This window comes from Spinacia oleracea, chromosome 1 (assembly GCF_020520425.1).
Source record: "Spinacia oleracea cultivar Varoflay chromosome 1, BTI_SOV_V1, whole genome shotgun sequence".
Taxonomy (NCBI): Eukaryota; Viridiplantae; Streptophyta; class Magnoliopsida; order Caryophyllales; family Amaranthaceae; genus Spinacia; species Spinacia oleracea.
Window position 1 is genome coordinate 101,918,048 of NC_079487.1, and position 13,708 is coordinate 101,931,755.

Genomic DNA, 13,708 nt, shown 5'->3' on the forward strand with positions numbered 1-13,708 from the left:
TACATATTATTTACACATAATCATATAGCATAATTTAGATGCATACTCTTTGTTGCGTGCCCTCCCTAGCTGCGCCCGAACCGAACAAGAACAAGTCTTTAGGACTCCAAGCGTCGTCCCTCCGTAGATAGTCCACAACACGTCCGGATCCGCCTTAAGATTGACCAACTAGAATCGCCCTTAAGGTACTAGAATTTTCGGCACTTTTGAGCAAGATGTGTGATTGAATTTTTCTCTCAAAACTCACTTTGAATACTTTTTTAAACTCGTTATAAATTGTGAACCCAGGCCACATATTTATAGGGGTATAGAAAAGGAATTGGAATCCTATTCAGATACAAAGTAATTAAACCTAGAATCCTACAAGAACTCTAATTAATTAATTTATCAAATAGAATTAGGAATTTAATCATTAACCGAACTCTGCATGTTTTAGGAATCGTGCATGAACACAATCACTTACGCACACACACACGGCAGCCACGATGGGCCGCCCATGCGCGTGCGTGCGAGTGACAGGCTAAATCGCACTCCTATCAAAGATAAACCTAACGTTCACCAACTAAAAATATAGCAAGGGAAGCAGGGATCGTATCCACAGGGAAACAATGTTCTTTCTACTATTAAATTATTAATCTAGACTACTGGTAACAAGAATATGGATTGATTTGTATAATATAACTAGGACGATAATAAAATAGGAAGAAATCAGATATTAAAAGGTCTAGGGCATAGGTTCACCGATGAACAACATTCCAGGACGACAACAATCGATAACAATCAATATAACAGTTAATTAGACCAGCATGCTCTCTCGAATCGATACTAATCATAGACTTAGAATTAACGGGCTCTCGCTACGTGTTAATCCCAATTCTACCTATTGAAACAAGCCTAAACATCAAATTGCATCTCTCGAATCTTAATTTGATATTGCGAAACTAATACAATCAAACCTGCGCAAATCTAATTGCAAAGTAAATAAGGGCAATCAATAGGAATTAACAGCTAAACCAACAATCAACAACAATTAATCATCCTTTCACATTCGTTCATGGATTCCCAAAACCCTAGAAAATCAACTACTCACACATATTAACAATAAGCAAAGCAATTGGCATGATTGAAAACATAATTAAAGCTTAAACAAAGAATTGAAATAAGGAATAATACCTAATTGAAGGACAATGGCAAATGAAAGCTTCGATTTTTCTTTGATTGAAAATAAACTAAGTGTTTGAATTGATGTAGAGAGAAAAATAAAACTTAGAAAAATAAACTAAGGGTTTTGTGCTGGAAAAATAAGATGATCCTCAAAAATAAAACAAGTTTGCTTATATAGTTTTGCCAAAATAAGGCCTAAAAACGGAATTAAAAAACGCGAAAAACTGCTGGAGGTTGGCGTCGCCCGATCGGGCGACGCTTCGCCCGATCGGGCTAATCACTCGATAGTCGGCCCGATCGGGCCAAAATCCGCCCGATCGGGCGGGTTGCGAAATCTCCACAAAACCTCCAGATTGACCGCCCGATCCGGATCGGGCGAGCTGCGCCCGATCGGGCGCGCGTTGATGAACTTGGCTTGCTTATACTTCCGCCCGATGGTTGCATTTCGCCCTCAGCTTCCAGGGCGATTTGCAATCTTCAATGTATCTCGCCCGTATCACCAAGTCTAACTCCCGGGGCTCAACCATAAGCATCTCAGGCTCCCGAAAGTCGACGATGGAGGTCCCGAACTTCTCGGAATCATATAGTGGCCTTGATCAACAATGAAACGGGTCTAAAACGACCAATTTCTCATAATCAAACCTGAAACTCAAGGCACACTCAATAACACACATTAGTACTAGAAACGGCTCCTAAGAGCACGTTTGATACATAAAAGTACTAAGGGACGGGGGCAAAAATTCTATATAAAACGCATATATCAAACTCCCCCAAGCTAGATCTTTGCTTGCCCCTAAGCAAAGAAATCATCGATGAATACATAAATCAACTTCACCCCAAACACATCTTAAAACAATGGATACGATTCAAGGCAAAATCCAACAAGCATGCATCAATGTCAACCAATCAAATCCATCCAACCGCTAATCCGCCTTAACAATCGTCACGCAAAGCGAACCAAAAATGCACATTGGAATTCAAGACTAGTGCTCACATACTCGTCACTCATTTATGTGGCGGATAAAAGATGTACCCGTTCGCTCTCCTCCCAACATATGAGTGAACAATGCCCTCCCAAACTCACAACACTCGTGTGTCTAGAAAAACATACACTCAACCTAATAGTCGACTCGAAATGTGTCATGTCATAACTTGCATTGATAAACAACTACTTTCACATTAATACAACTCTATGCACAAAGGTCGGAAGGTCTTTCAAGCTTGTAATGTTAGGCTTAGGTAAGGGTGCGGTAAATTTGGGAAAAATGTGAGCTTAAAGCCTTGGCTTTGGGGAGCATAAATCCTAGCAAAACCATGGTCAACCACAAATGATGACCACAACCACAACTTCCCACTCAACACATGATGAAACAACAAACAAACCACACTATATTTTCTAGCCTTTCTTTCACAATTAAAATCAATCACTCATAAGGATAAGAAATTACAATACTTGAGTGAAACAATGCTTTGAAATTTCTTGAGAATAACGATCTTTCCTTCTTTTTCTTCTTTTTTTTTTTTTTTTTTTTTTTTTTTTTTTTTTTTTTTTTTTTTGGTACCTTCACACGATTTTTTTTTTCTTTTATTCTCCTCATCTCATTCATTTTTTTTTTTCAACAACAATCATGATAAGAAGAATTTCCCTTTTCAATACTCGATATGCTCAAAATGTACCACACTGCAACTCCCTCACCTCACTACTATTAGCTCCCCCAAGCTAGGCTTGGGACTAGTAACCAATGGGGAATTTATGGGCTTGTAATGTGGTTAGTCACCGAATAAATGGCACAGGCACAACATGGGTAGAACAAGAGGGAACAAACGTATCTAATTTCATCTGAAGGCTACCTAAATAGAAAAATGCCTTCGTCCTCCACAACGTGCATGTATATGAGTCATAAAACATTACTAATAGTTGCAAACCAATACTCAAAATCAATGGCACACCAGGAAGCTATCACACATCCTAACCAAGTCAACTAGTCAAGCACCAAGTCCACAAGTAGTTGGTCAGAGTTGACTCAAGTCAAGGCATCAAAGTAATCGGATCTCAAATCATGGTTAACAAATCAACAATGCTCGTCATCAAAAACCAAGAATCAAAACAGTTTACAATCAAGGGGCACAGGGAAGCATGGTTTTGTATTCATCGGAACGTATTTTTGTATATTTTTTTTTATTTATTTCAAAGCAATAAACTAATCTAGAATGCATTAAACACACCAAAATAAACACACCAAAATAAAGAAATGCAATACTAAAAGAAAGACATACCTACAATGTACAAGTAGTGTGAAACCCCCCCCAAACCAAATCAGACAATGTCCTCATTGGCTCAAGGGTATCGAACCTCATCATCAACATCATCTCGGCATCACTGATGGCCTTGGCCATCATTACCAGCATCATCACCATCATCTCGGCCAGCATGTCCACTAGGACCCGCTCCCCACCCTCCGTACTGGGTGGGTGTGAAGGTGCCCATAGAACCCGGAGCTCCATATCCCTCCGCGGGATAGGTAAACCATGTAGGGTGCTCGTAATCTGGGGCAATATAGCCCTGCCTGGCATACTGATCATAAAATGGGAACATGGTCCTCTGGTGATCAGCCGCGAACTCCCGGAACCCGAGCTCAAGTCTGCTCAACCTCTCATCAATGGACCCCTGATCCTCATGAACTACCGGGCCACTCTGGGGCCTCCCCGTGTCTCGACGCCCCCTCCTGAAGTAGGTGCGAGGCTCTGGCTGGTACTGATGGGGCTCTGGCTGAGGGTCAGGCTGAGGCTGGGGGTCAGGCTGAGGCTCTCGCTCAAATCCAACAAATAGATAATGAGCCTGACCGGGTCTGAAACTAGTGCGGCCCTGAGGGTCAGGCAAGGTGAAAAGCCTGTTTCCCTCGAACATCCAGTACATGGCTCCCGGTCTAAATAACCCGTGCTCCCCCTGCAGCCTACGGAGTCCAGCAAAATAAGCCAAATCAAGCAAGTTGCTACCCAGAACTGGGATCTGGTTAGCCTCAGTAAAATTGGCCGTGGCCATGGCTATGTGGGTGATCAACCCACCAATGGTAATCTTGGTAGTATGTGTGGAGGTGGCTATGGAGTAAAATTGAGAGGCCATGCGATGTGCAAGGTTCATTTTGTAGCTCTCCTCTCCTTCGGAAACGTAGCCACCTAGGATCTCTAGCTCCGTACTTCTAATGTTCTGGGTCTCATCCCTACCAAAGATAGTAAATCCTAGGAACCTGTAAAAGACAATGGGTACCGGGTGTTGAATCTTGGAAGCATGCAAATGTTGCATACTCCCGGGATTATCATTGCCCGTAAGCTTTCCCCACATGGTACAGTTATTGTGAGTCTCCTTGGGTTTCCTACTATATGTGGTAGACAATCCAAAAATTCTACCAAAATCAGATAAGCTCATGGTGTAGGTTCGGTTCATGACACGAAATTGAACCGATGACACGGTTCGATAACCATCCCTACGAATATTAAAACTACTCAAAAATTCTAGAGTCAACCGCCTAAATGTGAGACGGAGCATACCATACATGCTACTCATACCAACACCAACAAAAACACGTTTTACATCACGCTCAATTCCCATTTCATGCAATGATTTTTGACATATAAAGCGAGTAGGGATTACCTCCCTCAATTTGAGGTGCATGAATCGTGCTCGTTGCTCCTCCGTAATAAAGATGACATCCGGAAAATCCGTGTCGGGCTCGAATTGCGGTGGTGGAGGTGGTGGTGTCGGTTCCCGAGCTCGGCTTGTGGAAGCCTCATGTTGATTTCTTGGTACCCTCGTGCATTTTCTTTGTGGTCTATTTGCCATTGATGAAAAATCTGAATTTTTTTGAGCTTTTTGAGTTTTTTGGGTGAATTTGGGGATTTTGTGGGGATGAGTGAAAACTTAAATCGATTAGGTGTAGGTTGTAGAGGATGATGAGAGGATGATTTTGATGAAAGAATTGTTGAATTTGGTGGAGATTTGAGGGAGATATGGTGGTTTGAAGTTTTTGGAAGTTGGGGTTTAATGGAGGAATGAGAGAGAGTTAGGTTGAAGATGAAGAGGAAGTGAAGAAAGATTGGGGAAAACGTGAGTTTATCGCTGAAATCGCGTCTCGCCCGATCGGGCGACATTCCGCCCGATCGGGCGGGATGCGATCCTTTTCTTTTCATGCGTGCGCGCCCGATCGGGCGCACCACGCCCGATCCGAATCGGGCGATTTGCCAAAGCTTATTTTCTTGACTTTTCCCTGCCCAGAATCATCCTTGACTTTTCCTCGAAAATTTCATCAACCGCCCGATCGGGCAAAATAATTTCGCCCGATCGGGCATTCCACTCGTCTTTTGCGCTCGATCGGGCAAACAATCGCCCGACTCGGGCGTTCCACTCGCCAAAGCGCCCGATCGGGCAAAATTATTTCGCCCGATCGGGCATTCCACTCGCTGGATCGCCCGATCGGGCATGCTGCGCCCGATCGGGCGGAAATAAACTGCAAGAATTTCATCCGTGCGCGCCCGATCGGGCGCACCTCGCCCGATACGGATCGGGCGATTTGCAGCGTGCTTGGCCTTGTGCGTAATTTCACTTTCTCGAACTTGGAGCTTTAGGCCTGCACATTATTAAACACCCAAACAGCGTAATGCCCTCTTCTCGCCTCACCAATACTTAAACACACTTAGGTATGGAAATACTAACTAAACTCACAAAAATAGAATGGAAAATGACAAAAATCAAACTTATACTACTTAAAGCGATAAAATACGGGTTGCCTCCCGCAAAGCGCTGGTTTATTTCTAGGTCCCGCTCGACCTTGTTACCTTGAATATGCAGCTTATGAGGCGGAGGGATGGAGGTGATGGACCTCAACCACTCCTACAGTAGCCCCATCATGGTACAACTTCAGACGTTGCCCGTTGACCTTGAATCGTTCACCATTCCCATTCTCTACTTCAACAGATCCAAACTTGCTTACCATAATCACAGTGAACGGCCCAGACCACCTAGATTTAAGTTTTCCAGGAAATAACTTAAGCCTAGAGTTAAAAAGTAGAACCTTGTCGCCCACCGCGAACTCTCTATGCAAAATGTGATTGTCGTGCCACTTCTTGGTCTTTTCCTTGTAAATCCGGGCACTATCATAGGCTTGTAGTCGGAATTCATCGAGCTCACATAATTGAAGTAACCGCTTCTCACCGGCTAGCTTTGCATCCATGTTGAGCTGTTTGATTTCCCAATAAGCCTTGTACTCCATTTCTACTGGTAGGTGACACGCCTTGCCATACACCAACCGATACGGGGAGGTACCAATAGGTGTCTTAAAGGCGGTTCTGTATGCCCATAGAGTATCATCTAGCTTATCGCTCCAATCCTTCCTAGACTTTGCCACCACTTTCTCAAGGATAGATTTGATCTCTCGGTTGGAGACCTCAACTTGACCACTCGTCTGAGGGTGGTAGGCTAGTCCAGTGCGGTGATAAACTCCATACTTGCGCAGGAGCGCATCCAGATGCTTCTCATGAAAGTGTGACCCTCCATCACTGATCAAAGCGCGCGGAACCCCAAATCTAGGAAAAATGATCTTCTTGAACAGGGAGATGACTGTCTTAGCATCGTTAGTAGGTGAGGCAACGGCTTCCACCCACTTTGACACATAATCTACAGCAACAAGGATATACAAGTTACCCTTGGACGATGGGAATGGTCCCATATAATCAATCCCCCACACATCGAAAATCTCAACCTCAAGGATCCCGTTCTGTGGCATCTCATACCTCCTCGAAATAGTGCCGGCCCTCTGGCACGCATCACAAGCCATAATAAAAGCCTGTGCATCTTTGAACATAGTAGGCCAGTAAAAACCACATTGCGACAGCTTAGCGTTTGTTTTCGACGGTCCATGGTGGCCACCATAAGGTGAAGAATGACACCTACTGATAACACCTTGAACTTCCCATTCTGGAATACAACGCTTGTATAACCCTTCAGCAGTCTCACGAAACAAGTAAGGATCGTCCCAAAAGTAAAACCGGACATCATGTAGGAATTTCTTCTTCTGTTGATAAGAAAGATCGGCCGGAAGGATTCTACCTACAATGTAGTTAGCAAAATCTGCGAACCATGGTGACTGACTGGCAAGTGCAAGTAAATGATCATCCGGAAATGAATCATCAATCGGTGTAGATCCCTTACCGTCGTCATACCTCAATCTCGACAAGTGATCTGCAACCACATTCTCAGCTCCTTTCTTGTCGCGGATCTCTAGATCGAACTCCTGTAGCAGTAATATCCATCGAATAAGCCTAGGCTTGGCTTCCTTCTTAGAGAGCAGATATTTAAGGGCCGCATGGTCAGTATAGACTATCACCTTGGATCCAATCAGATAGGTGCGGAATTTATCCAAGGCATAGACTATAGCTAGAAGCTCTTTCTCAGTAGTTGCATAATTAACTTGAGCTTCATCCAAGGTCTTACTTGCATAATAGATGGCATGTAAAACCTTCTCCTTTCTCTGACCCAGCACTGCCCCAACTGCATAATCACTTGCATCACACATTATCTCAAACGGAATATCCCATTCGGGAGAACGGATGATGGGAGCCGAAATCAGTGCCTGTTTAATCCTGTCAAAGGCTTCAAGACAAGCATCAGTAAACACAAACGGGGCGTCCTTGAGAAGGAGCTGGGTAAGTGGTTTAACAATTTTAGAGAAATCCTTGATAAAGCGGCGATAAAACCCCGCATGACCAAGAAAACTTCTAACACCCTTCACATTAACTGGAGGGGGTAATTGTTCAATCACTTGGACCTTAGCTCGATCCACCTGAATGCCCTTATCAGATATCAAATGTCCCAAAACCACCCCTTCAGTAACCATGAAATGACACTTTTCCCAGTTCAAGACTAAATTGCACTCTTCGCATCTTTTCAAAACTTTAGTCAGATTTAGCAAGCAAGAATCAAAAGAAGTACCATAGACGCTAAAATCATCCATAAACACTTCCATGATAGACTCAATAAAATCAGAAAAAATACTCATCATGCAACGTTGGAAAGTAGCAGGCGCATTACACAGACCAAAAGGCATCCTACGATATGCAAAGGTACCATAGGGGCAGGTGAAGGTGGTCTTTTCCTGGTCGTCTGGATGTATGGGAATTTGAAAGAAACCAGAATAACCATCCAGATAACAGAAAAACTTGTGACAGGCTAGCCTTTCTAACATTTGATCAATGAAGGGAAGGGGGAAATGGTCCTTTTTAGTAGCAACATTAAGACGCCTATAATCAATGCACATGCGCCAACCTGTGACTACCCTAGTTGGTATCAACTCATTTTTTTCATTTCTCACCACAGTTGTCCCCCCTTTCTTAGGCACTACCTGAACGGGACTCACCCACTTAGAATCAGACACAGCATACACTATACCCGCATCAAGCAATTTCATAACTTCAGCTTTTACAACATCTTGCATGACAGGGTTCAAACGACGCTGGGGTTGAATGCATGGTTTATGATTTTCATCTAGATGTATCCTATGCATACAAAAGTCAGGGCTAATACCCTTTAAATCATCAATACTGTACCCGATGGCCTTTTTGTGCCTTTTCAACACAATAAGAAGTTGGGATAGCTGGCCTGCATCAAGTGCAGTACTGACGATCACAGGGCAAAGTTGTTCATTATCTAAAAACGCATACTTAAGGTTAGCAGGAAGAGGTTTAAGTTCGGGTTTCTTTACCTCTTTAACAGAACAAACCGGCCGAACTAACCTCTTCAATTTGATGCCCTCCGGCTCAGATTCTCCACCATTAAGAGCCAATTCCAGAGCATCCACATCAGCACTCCAAGAACTGCTATCACCTGCAGAAGACTCACAACAAAGCACTGCCTCCAAAGGGTCTCTTTCGAGAACTTGGGAGACGTTATCACGAGTAATAAAATCGACTACATCTATGCGGTAGCATTGTTCTTCCTCTAGCATGGGACTTTTTAAGGCACTATTCAGATTAAAAGTCACCTTATCATCCCCAACAGACAATGTCAATTTCCCACTTTTAACATCAATTACCGCCCCCGCCGTATGAAGGAAGGGCCTACCCAAGATTATGGGAATTTGAGAATCCTCCTGCATGTCTAATACTACAAAGTCCACAGGTATATAGAATTTACCTACTCTAACAGGGACGTCCTCTAAAACACCTAAGGGGTATTTGACAGAACGGTCGGCCATTTGTAGAGTGATATTGGTAACCTTAAGCTCACCCATATTCAGTTTAGTACAGACAGACAAAGGCATGACAGACACACTAGCACCTAGATCACATAAAGCTTTATCAATAAATACGGTGCCAATGTTACATGGGATGGAAAAACTCCCGGGGTCCTTAAGTTTGGGTGGAGACTTGTTTTGCAAATAAGCACTACATTCCTCAGTGAAAGCTACAGTCTCTACCTCACAAAAGGCACGTTTTCTGGTCAAAATATCCTTCATGAATTTAGCATAAGCAGGAACTTGTAAAATTAACTCAGTAAAAGGAACCGTTACCTGCAAATTTTTGACCACTTCCAAGAATCTGCCAAACTGCTTGTCTAGCTTATTCTTGAGTTGTCGGTTTGGGAAGGGGAGTGCAATAGGTGGTACTTGTATATCCGCTCCCTTCTTAACCGCAGTTGTAGCCTCATTTTCATTGACTATCTTTTCAGCTGGTTCCTTTTCACCCATAACTATCTTCGGGATTTCCTCACTGACCAGATCACTAGCAGACACCCCGGAATCAACCTCAACCGGCATAGAAGGACCATCATAATCCCTACCACTCCTCAATGTAATTGCATTAGCAGACTCCCTATTTTCGGGCTGTGAAGGAAGTTGGCCTGGTGGCCTCCCTGCAATAGTAGTAGCCATCTGTGCCAGCTGTGTATCAATGATCTTGTTATGAGCAGTCAGAGCATCGATTTTTGCATCCTTTTCACTTAGAGATTTTTGCATTTGTAGCATCATGTTTCTCATCTCTACTAGCATAGGGTCAGGCTGTGTGGCTTGAGGTTGTGGTTGTGGGGGTGATGTGTGTTGTCTAGAGAACCCAGGTGGCCCACTAGACTGTTGGTTGTAGTTGTTTCGGGGTTGGTAAGATTGTTGGTGTGGGGGTTGATATGGTTGTGGTGGTGGATGTTGAACTTGGTGAGGGTTTTGGATGTTGTTGCTTCTGTAGGAAAGCAGAGGGTTATTTTTGTAGCCCTCATTGTAAGAGTTGGAGAATGGGTTGTTTTGTTTGTAGGATTGAAAAGCATTACATTGTTCAATAGAGCTTCTACATTCCTGTGCATAATGACCAGACATTCCACAACTTTCACAAATAGTAGTAGGTTGGGCACTCATAGCAGCTACACTAACAGGTTGGGCAGATTGAGCATTGGCCGCTTGCATATTATCGAATTTATAATGTAAAGCAGTCAATTGGGCAGTTAATTGTTCAATAGAATTTAAATCATGCTTACCACCCCTCTTAGATAGACCTCTAGGATTTCCATACTGGGCATTGTGAATGGCTATCTCCTCAATCACCTCCATAGCTCTAGGCACCTCAAGTTGCATGAACCTCCCACTGGCAGCTGAATCCAACAAACATCTAGACTCATTGCCCAGACCATTATAAAACTGCTGAATCAAGAACCAATCTTCCAAACCATGGTGCGGGCATTCTCTTTGCAAATCCTTGAATCTCTCCCAAACCTCGAACAAACTCTCATCCGCTTGTTGTGAGATACCTAATATCTGACCCCTCAGACGAGCCGTTTTCTCAGGTGGAAAATATTTAACATAAAAAGCAAGAGCCAAGGATTCCCAATTATTGATTTTCAAAGCCGCCCGATTCAACCCATTAATCCACAGTTTAGCTTTCCCACTCAAAGAGAACGGGAAAAGTATCTCCATAGTCTGCTCCGGAGTCAATCCCTTTTGCTTGATGGTGGAGCAATATTGGATAAAGGACTGAATGTGAAGATTCGGATCTTCACCTGGTTCCCCACCGTACTGGCGTCTCTCGATCATGTTAATCAATGCGGGCTCAATCTTGAAGGTCTCAGCTGCAATAGAAGGCATGATCGCCTTTGGTAGTACGGACAGACTTGGCTTAGAATAGTCCGTAAGCCTTGGGGTAGGTGGCGGTATCAGATTTTCGTCACCCATCTCTATCTCTGAAACTGAATCTGTATCTGAAGGAAAAAGATCGCCAATATTATGATCAGAATCAGAGTAATTCCCACACTGTGCAATGAAAGTTCTTCGTCTACGAAAGGTTCTTTCGGGCTCAGGATCGAATGGAGTCAGATTACTAGTACCTACGGTCCTGGGCATAGACAAAGACTACAAAACAATGTGAGATCCAGTCTCAAGGAACGTGAGTTCCTTGAGTAGTAACAAACAATAGTCTAGGATAATCAATCAACAACAGAATATAAAACCGTTTCCCCGGCAACGGCGCCAAAATTTGACAGGCTAAATCGCACTCCTATCAAAGATAAACCTAACGTTCACCAACTAAAAATATAGCAAGGGAAGCAGGGATCGTATCCACAGGGAAACAATGTTCTTTCTACTATTAAATTATTAATCTAGACTACTGGTAACAAGAATATGGATTGATTTGTATAATATAACTAGGACGATAATAAAATAGGAAGAAATCAGATATTAAAAGGTCTAGGGCATAGGTTCACCGATGAACAACATTCCAGGACGACAACAATCGATAACAATCAATATAACAGTTAATTAGACCAGCATGCTCTCTCGAATCGATACTAATCATAGACTTAGAATTAACGGGCTCTCGCTACGTGTTAATCCCAATTCTACCTATTGAAACAAGCCTAAACATCAAATTGCATCTCTCGAATCTTAATTTGATATTGCGAAACTAATACAATCAAACCTGCGCAAATCTAATTGCAAAGTAAATAAGGGCAATCAATAGGAATTAACAGCTAAACCAACAATCAACAACAATTAATCATCCTTTCACATTCGTTCATGGATTCCCAAAACCCTAGAAAATCAACTACTCACACATATTAACAATAAGCAAAGCAATTGGCATGATTGAAAACATAATTAAAGCTTAAACAAAGAATTGAAATAAGGAATAATACCTAATTGAAGGACAATGGCAAATGAAAGCTTCGATTTTTCTTTGATTGAAAATAAACTAAGTGTTTGAATTGATGTAGAGAGAAAAATAAAACTTAGAAAAATAAACTAAGGGTTTTGTGCTGGAAAAATAAGATGATCCTCAAAAATAAAACAAGTTTGCTTATATAGTTTTGCCAAAATAAGGCCTAAAAACGGAATTAAAAAACGCGAAAAACTGCTGGAGGTTGGCGTCGCCCGATCGGGCGACGCTTCGCCCGATCGGGCTAATCACTCGATAGTCGGCCCGATCGGGCCAAAATCCGCCCGATCGGGCGGGTTGCGAAATCTCCACAAAACCTCCAGATTGACCGCCCGATCCGGATCGGGCGAGCTGCGCCCGATCGGGCGCGCGTTGATGAACTTGGCTTGCTTATACTTCCGCCCGATGGTTGCATTTCGCCCTCAGCTTCCAGGGCGATTTGCAATCTTCAATGTATCTCGCCCGTATCACCAAGTCTAACTCCCGGGGCTCAACCATAAGCATCTCAGGCTCCCGAAAGTCGACGATGGAGGTCCCGAACTTCTCGGAATCATATAGTGGCCTTGATCAACAATGAAACGGGTCTAAAACGACCAATTTCTCATAATCAAACCTGAAACTCAAGGCACACTCAATAACACACATTAGTACTAGAAACGGCTCCTAAGAGCACGTTTGATACATAAAAGTACTAAGGGACGGGGGCAAAAATTCTATATAAAACGCATATATCAGCGAGCAGCAGCCCACGCAGCGAGGCCTACGCGAGCTACAAGCCCACGTAGCTCCTGCGCGCGCTGCGCGCGCTGTGCGCGCTGCCACGGCCTGGCCTTGCGCTGGGCCTGGCGTGGCCTTGGCTGTTCGTGTAGCGCGCTTGGCTTGCTGGGCGATGGCCTGGCTTCGTGCTGGGCCCTCGTCCGGCAGGCCTCGTCCGATGCTTATTCGTACGATACGCTTCCGATTAAATTTCCGATTCCGGATTTCATTTCCGATACGAACAATATTTAATATTTCCGATTCCGGAATTAATTTCCGTTTCGAACAAATATTTAATATTTCCGTTTCCGGAATTATTTTCCGATTCCGATAATATTTCCGATTCTGACAATATTTCCGTTTCCGGCAATATTTCCGATTCTGGCAATATTTCCATTTCCGATAATATTTCCGATTCTGGCAATATTTCCATTTCCGATAATATTTTCCGATACGTACCATGTTTCCGTTTCCGGCAACATCTACGACTTGGATAATATTTATATTTCCGATACGATCCATATTTCCGTTTCCGGTAATATCATCGTTTCCGGAGTATTCATTTCTTGCCTGTGACGATCTCAGCTCCCACTGAAACCAA

At 43.3% G+C, this 13,708-nt stretch overlaps 1 non-coding gene across 1 annotated transcript; it reads left to right on the forward strand.

Moving 5' to 3' along the window:
• Positions 1–10,863: 10,863 nt before the first annotated feature.
• Positions 10,864–10,970, forward strand: LOC130466462 (small nucleolar RNA R71). Its single transcript, XR_008926687.1, has one exon. It is a non-coding gene; the product is annotated as a small nucleolar RNA R71 (small nucleolar RNA).
• Positions 10,971–13,708: the final 2,738 nt, after the last annotated feature.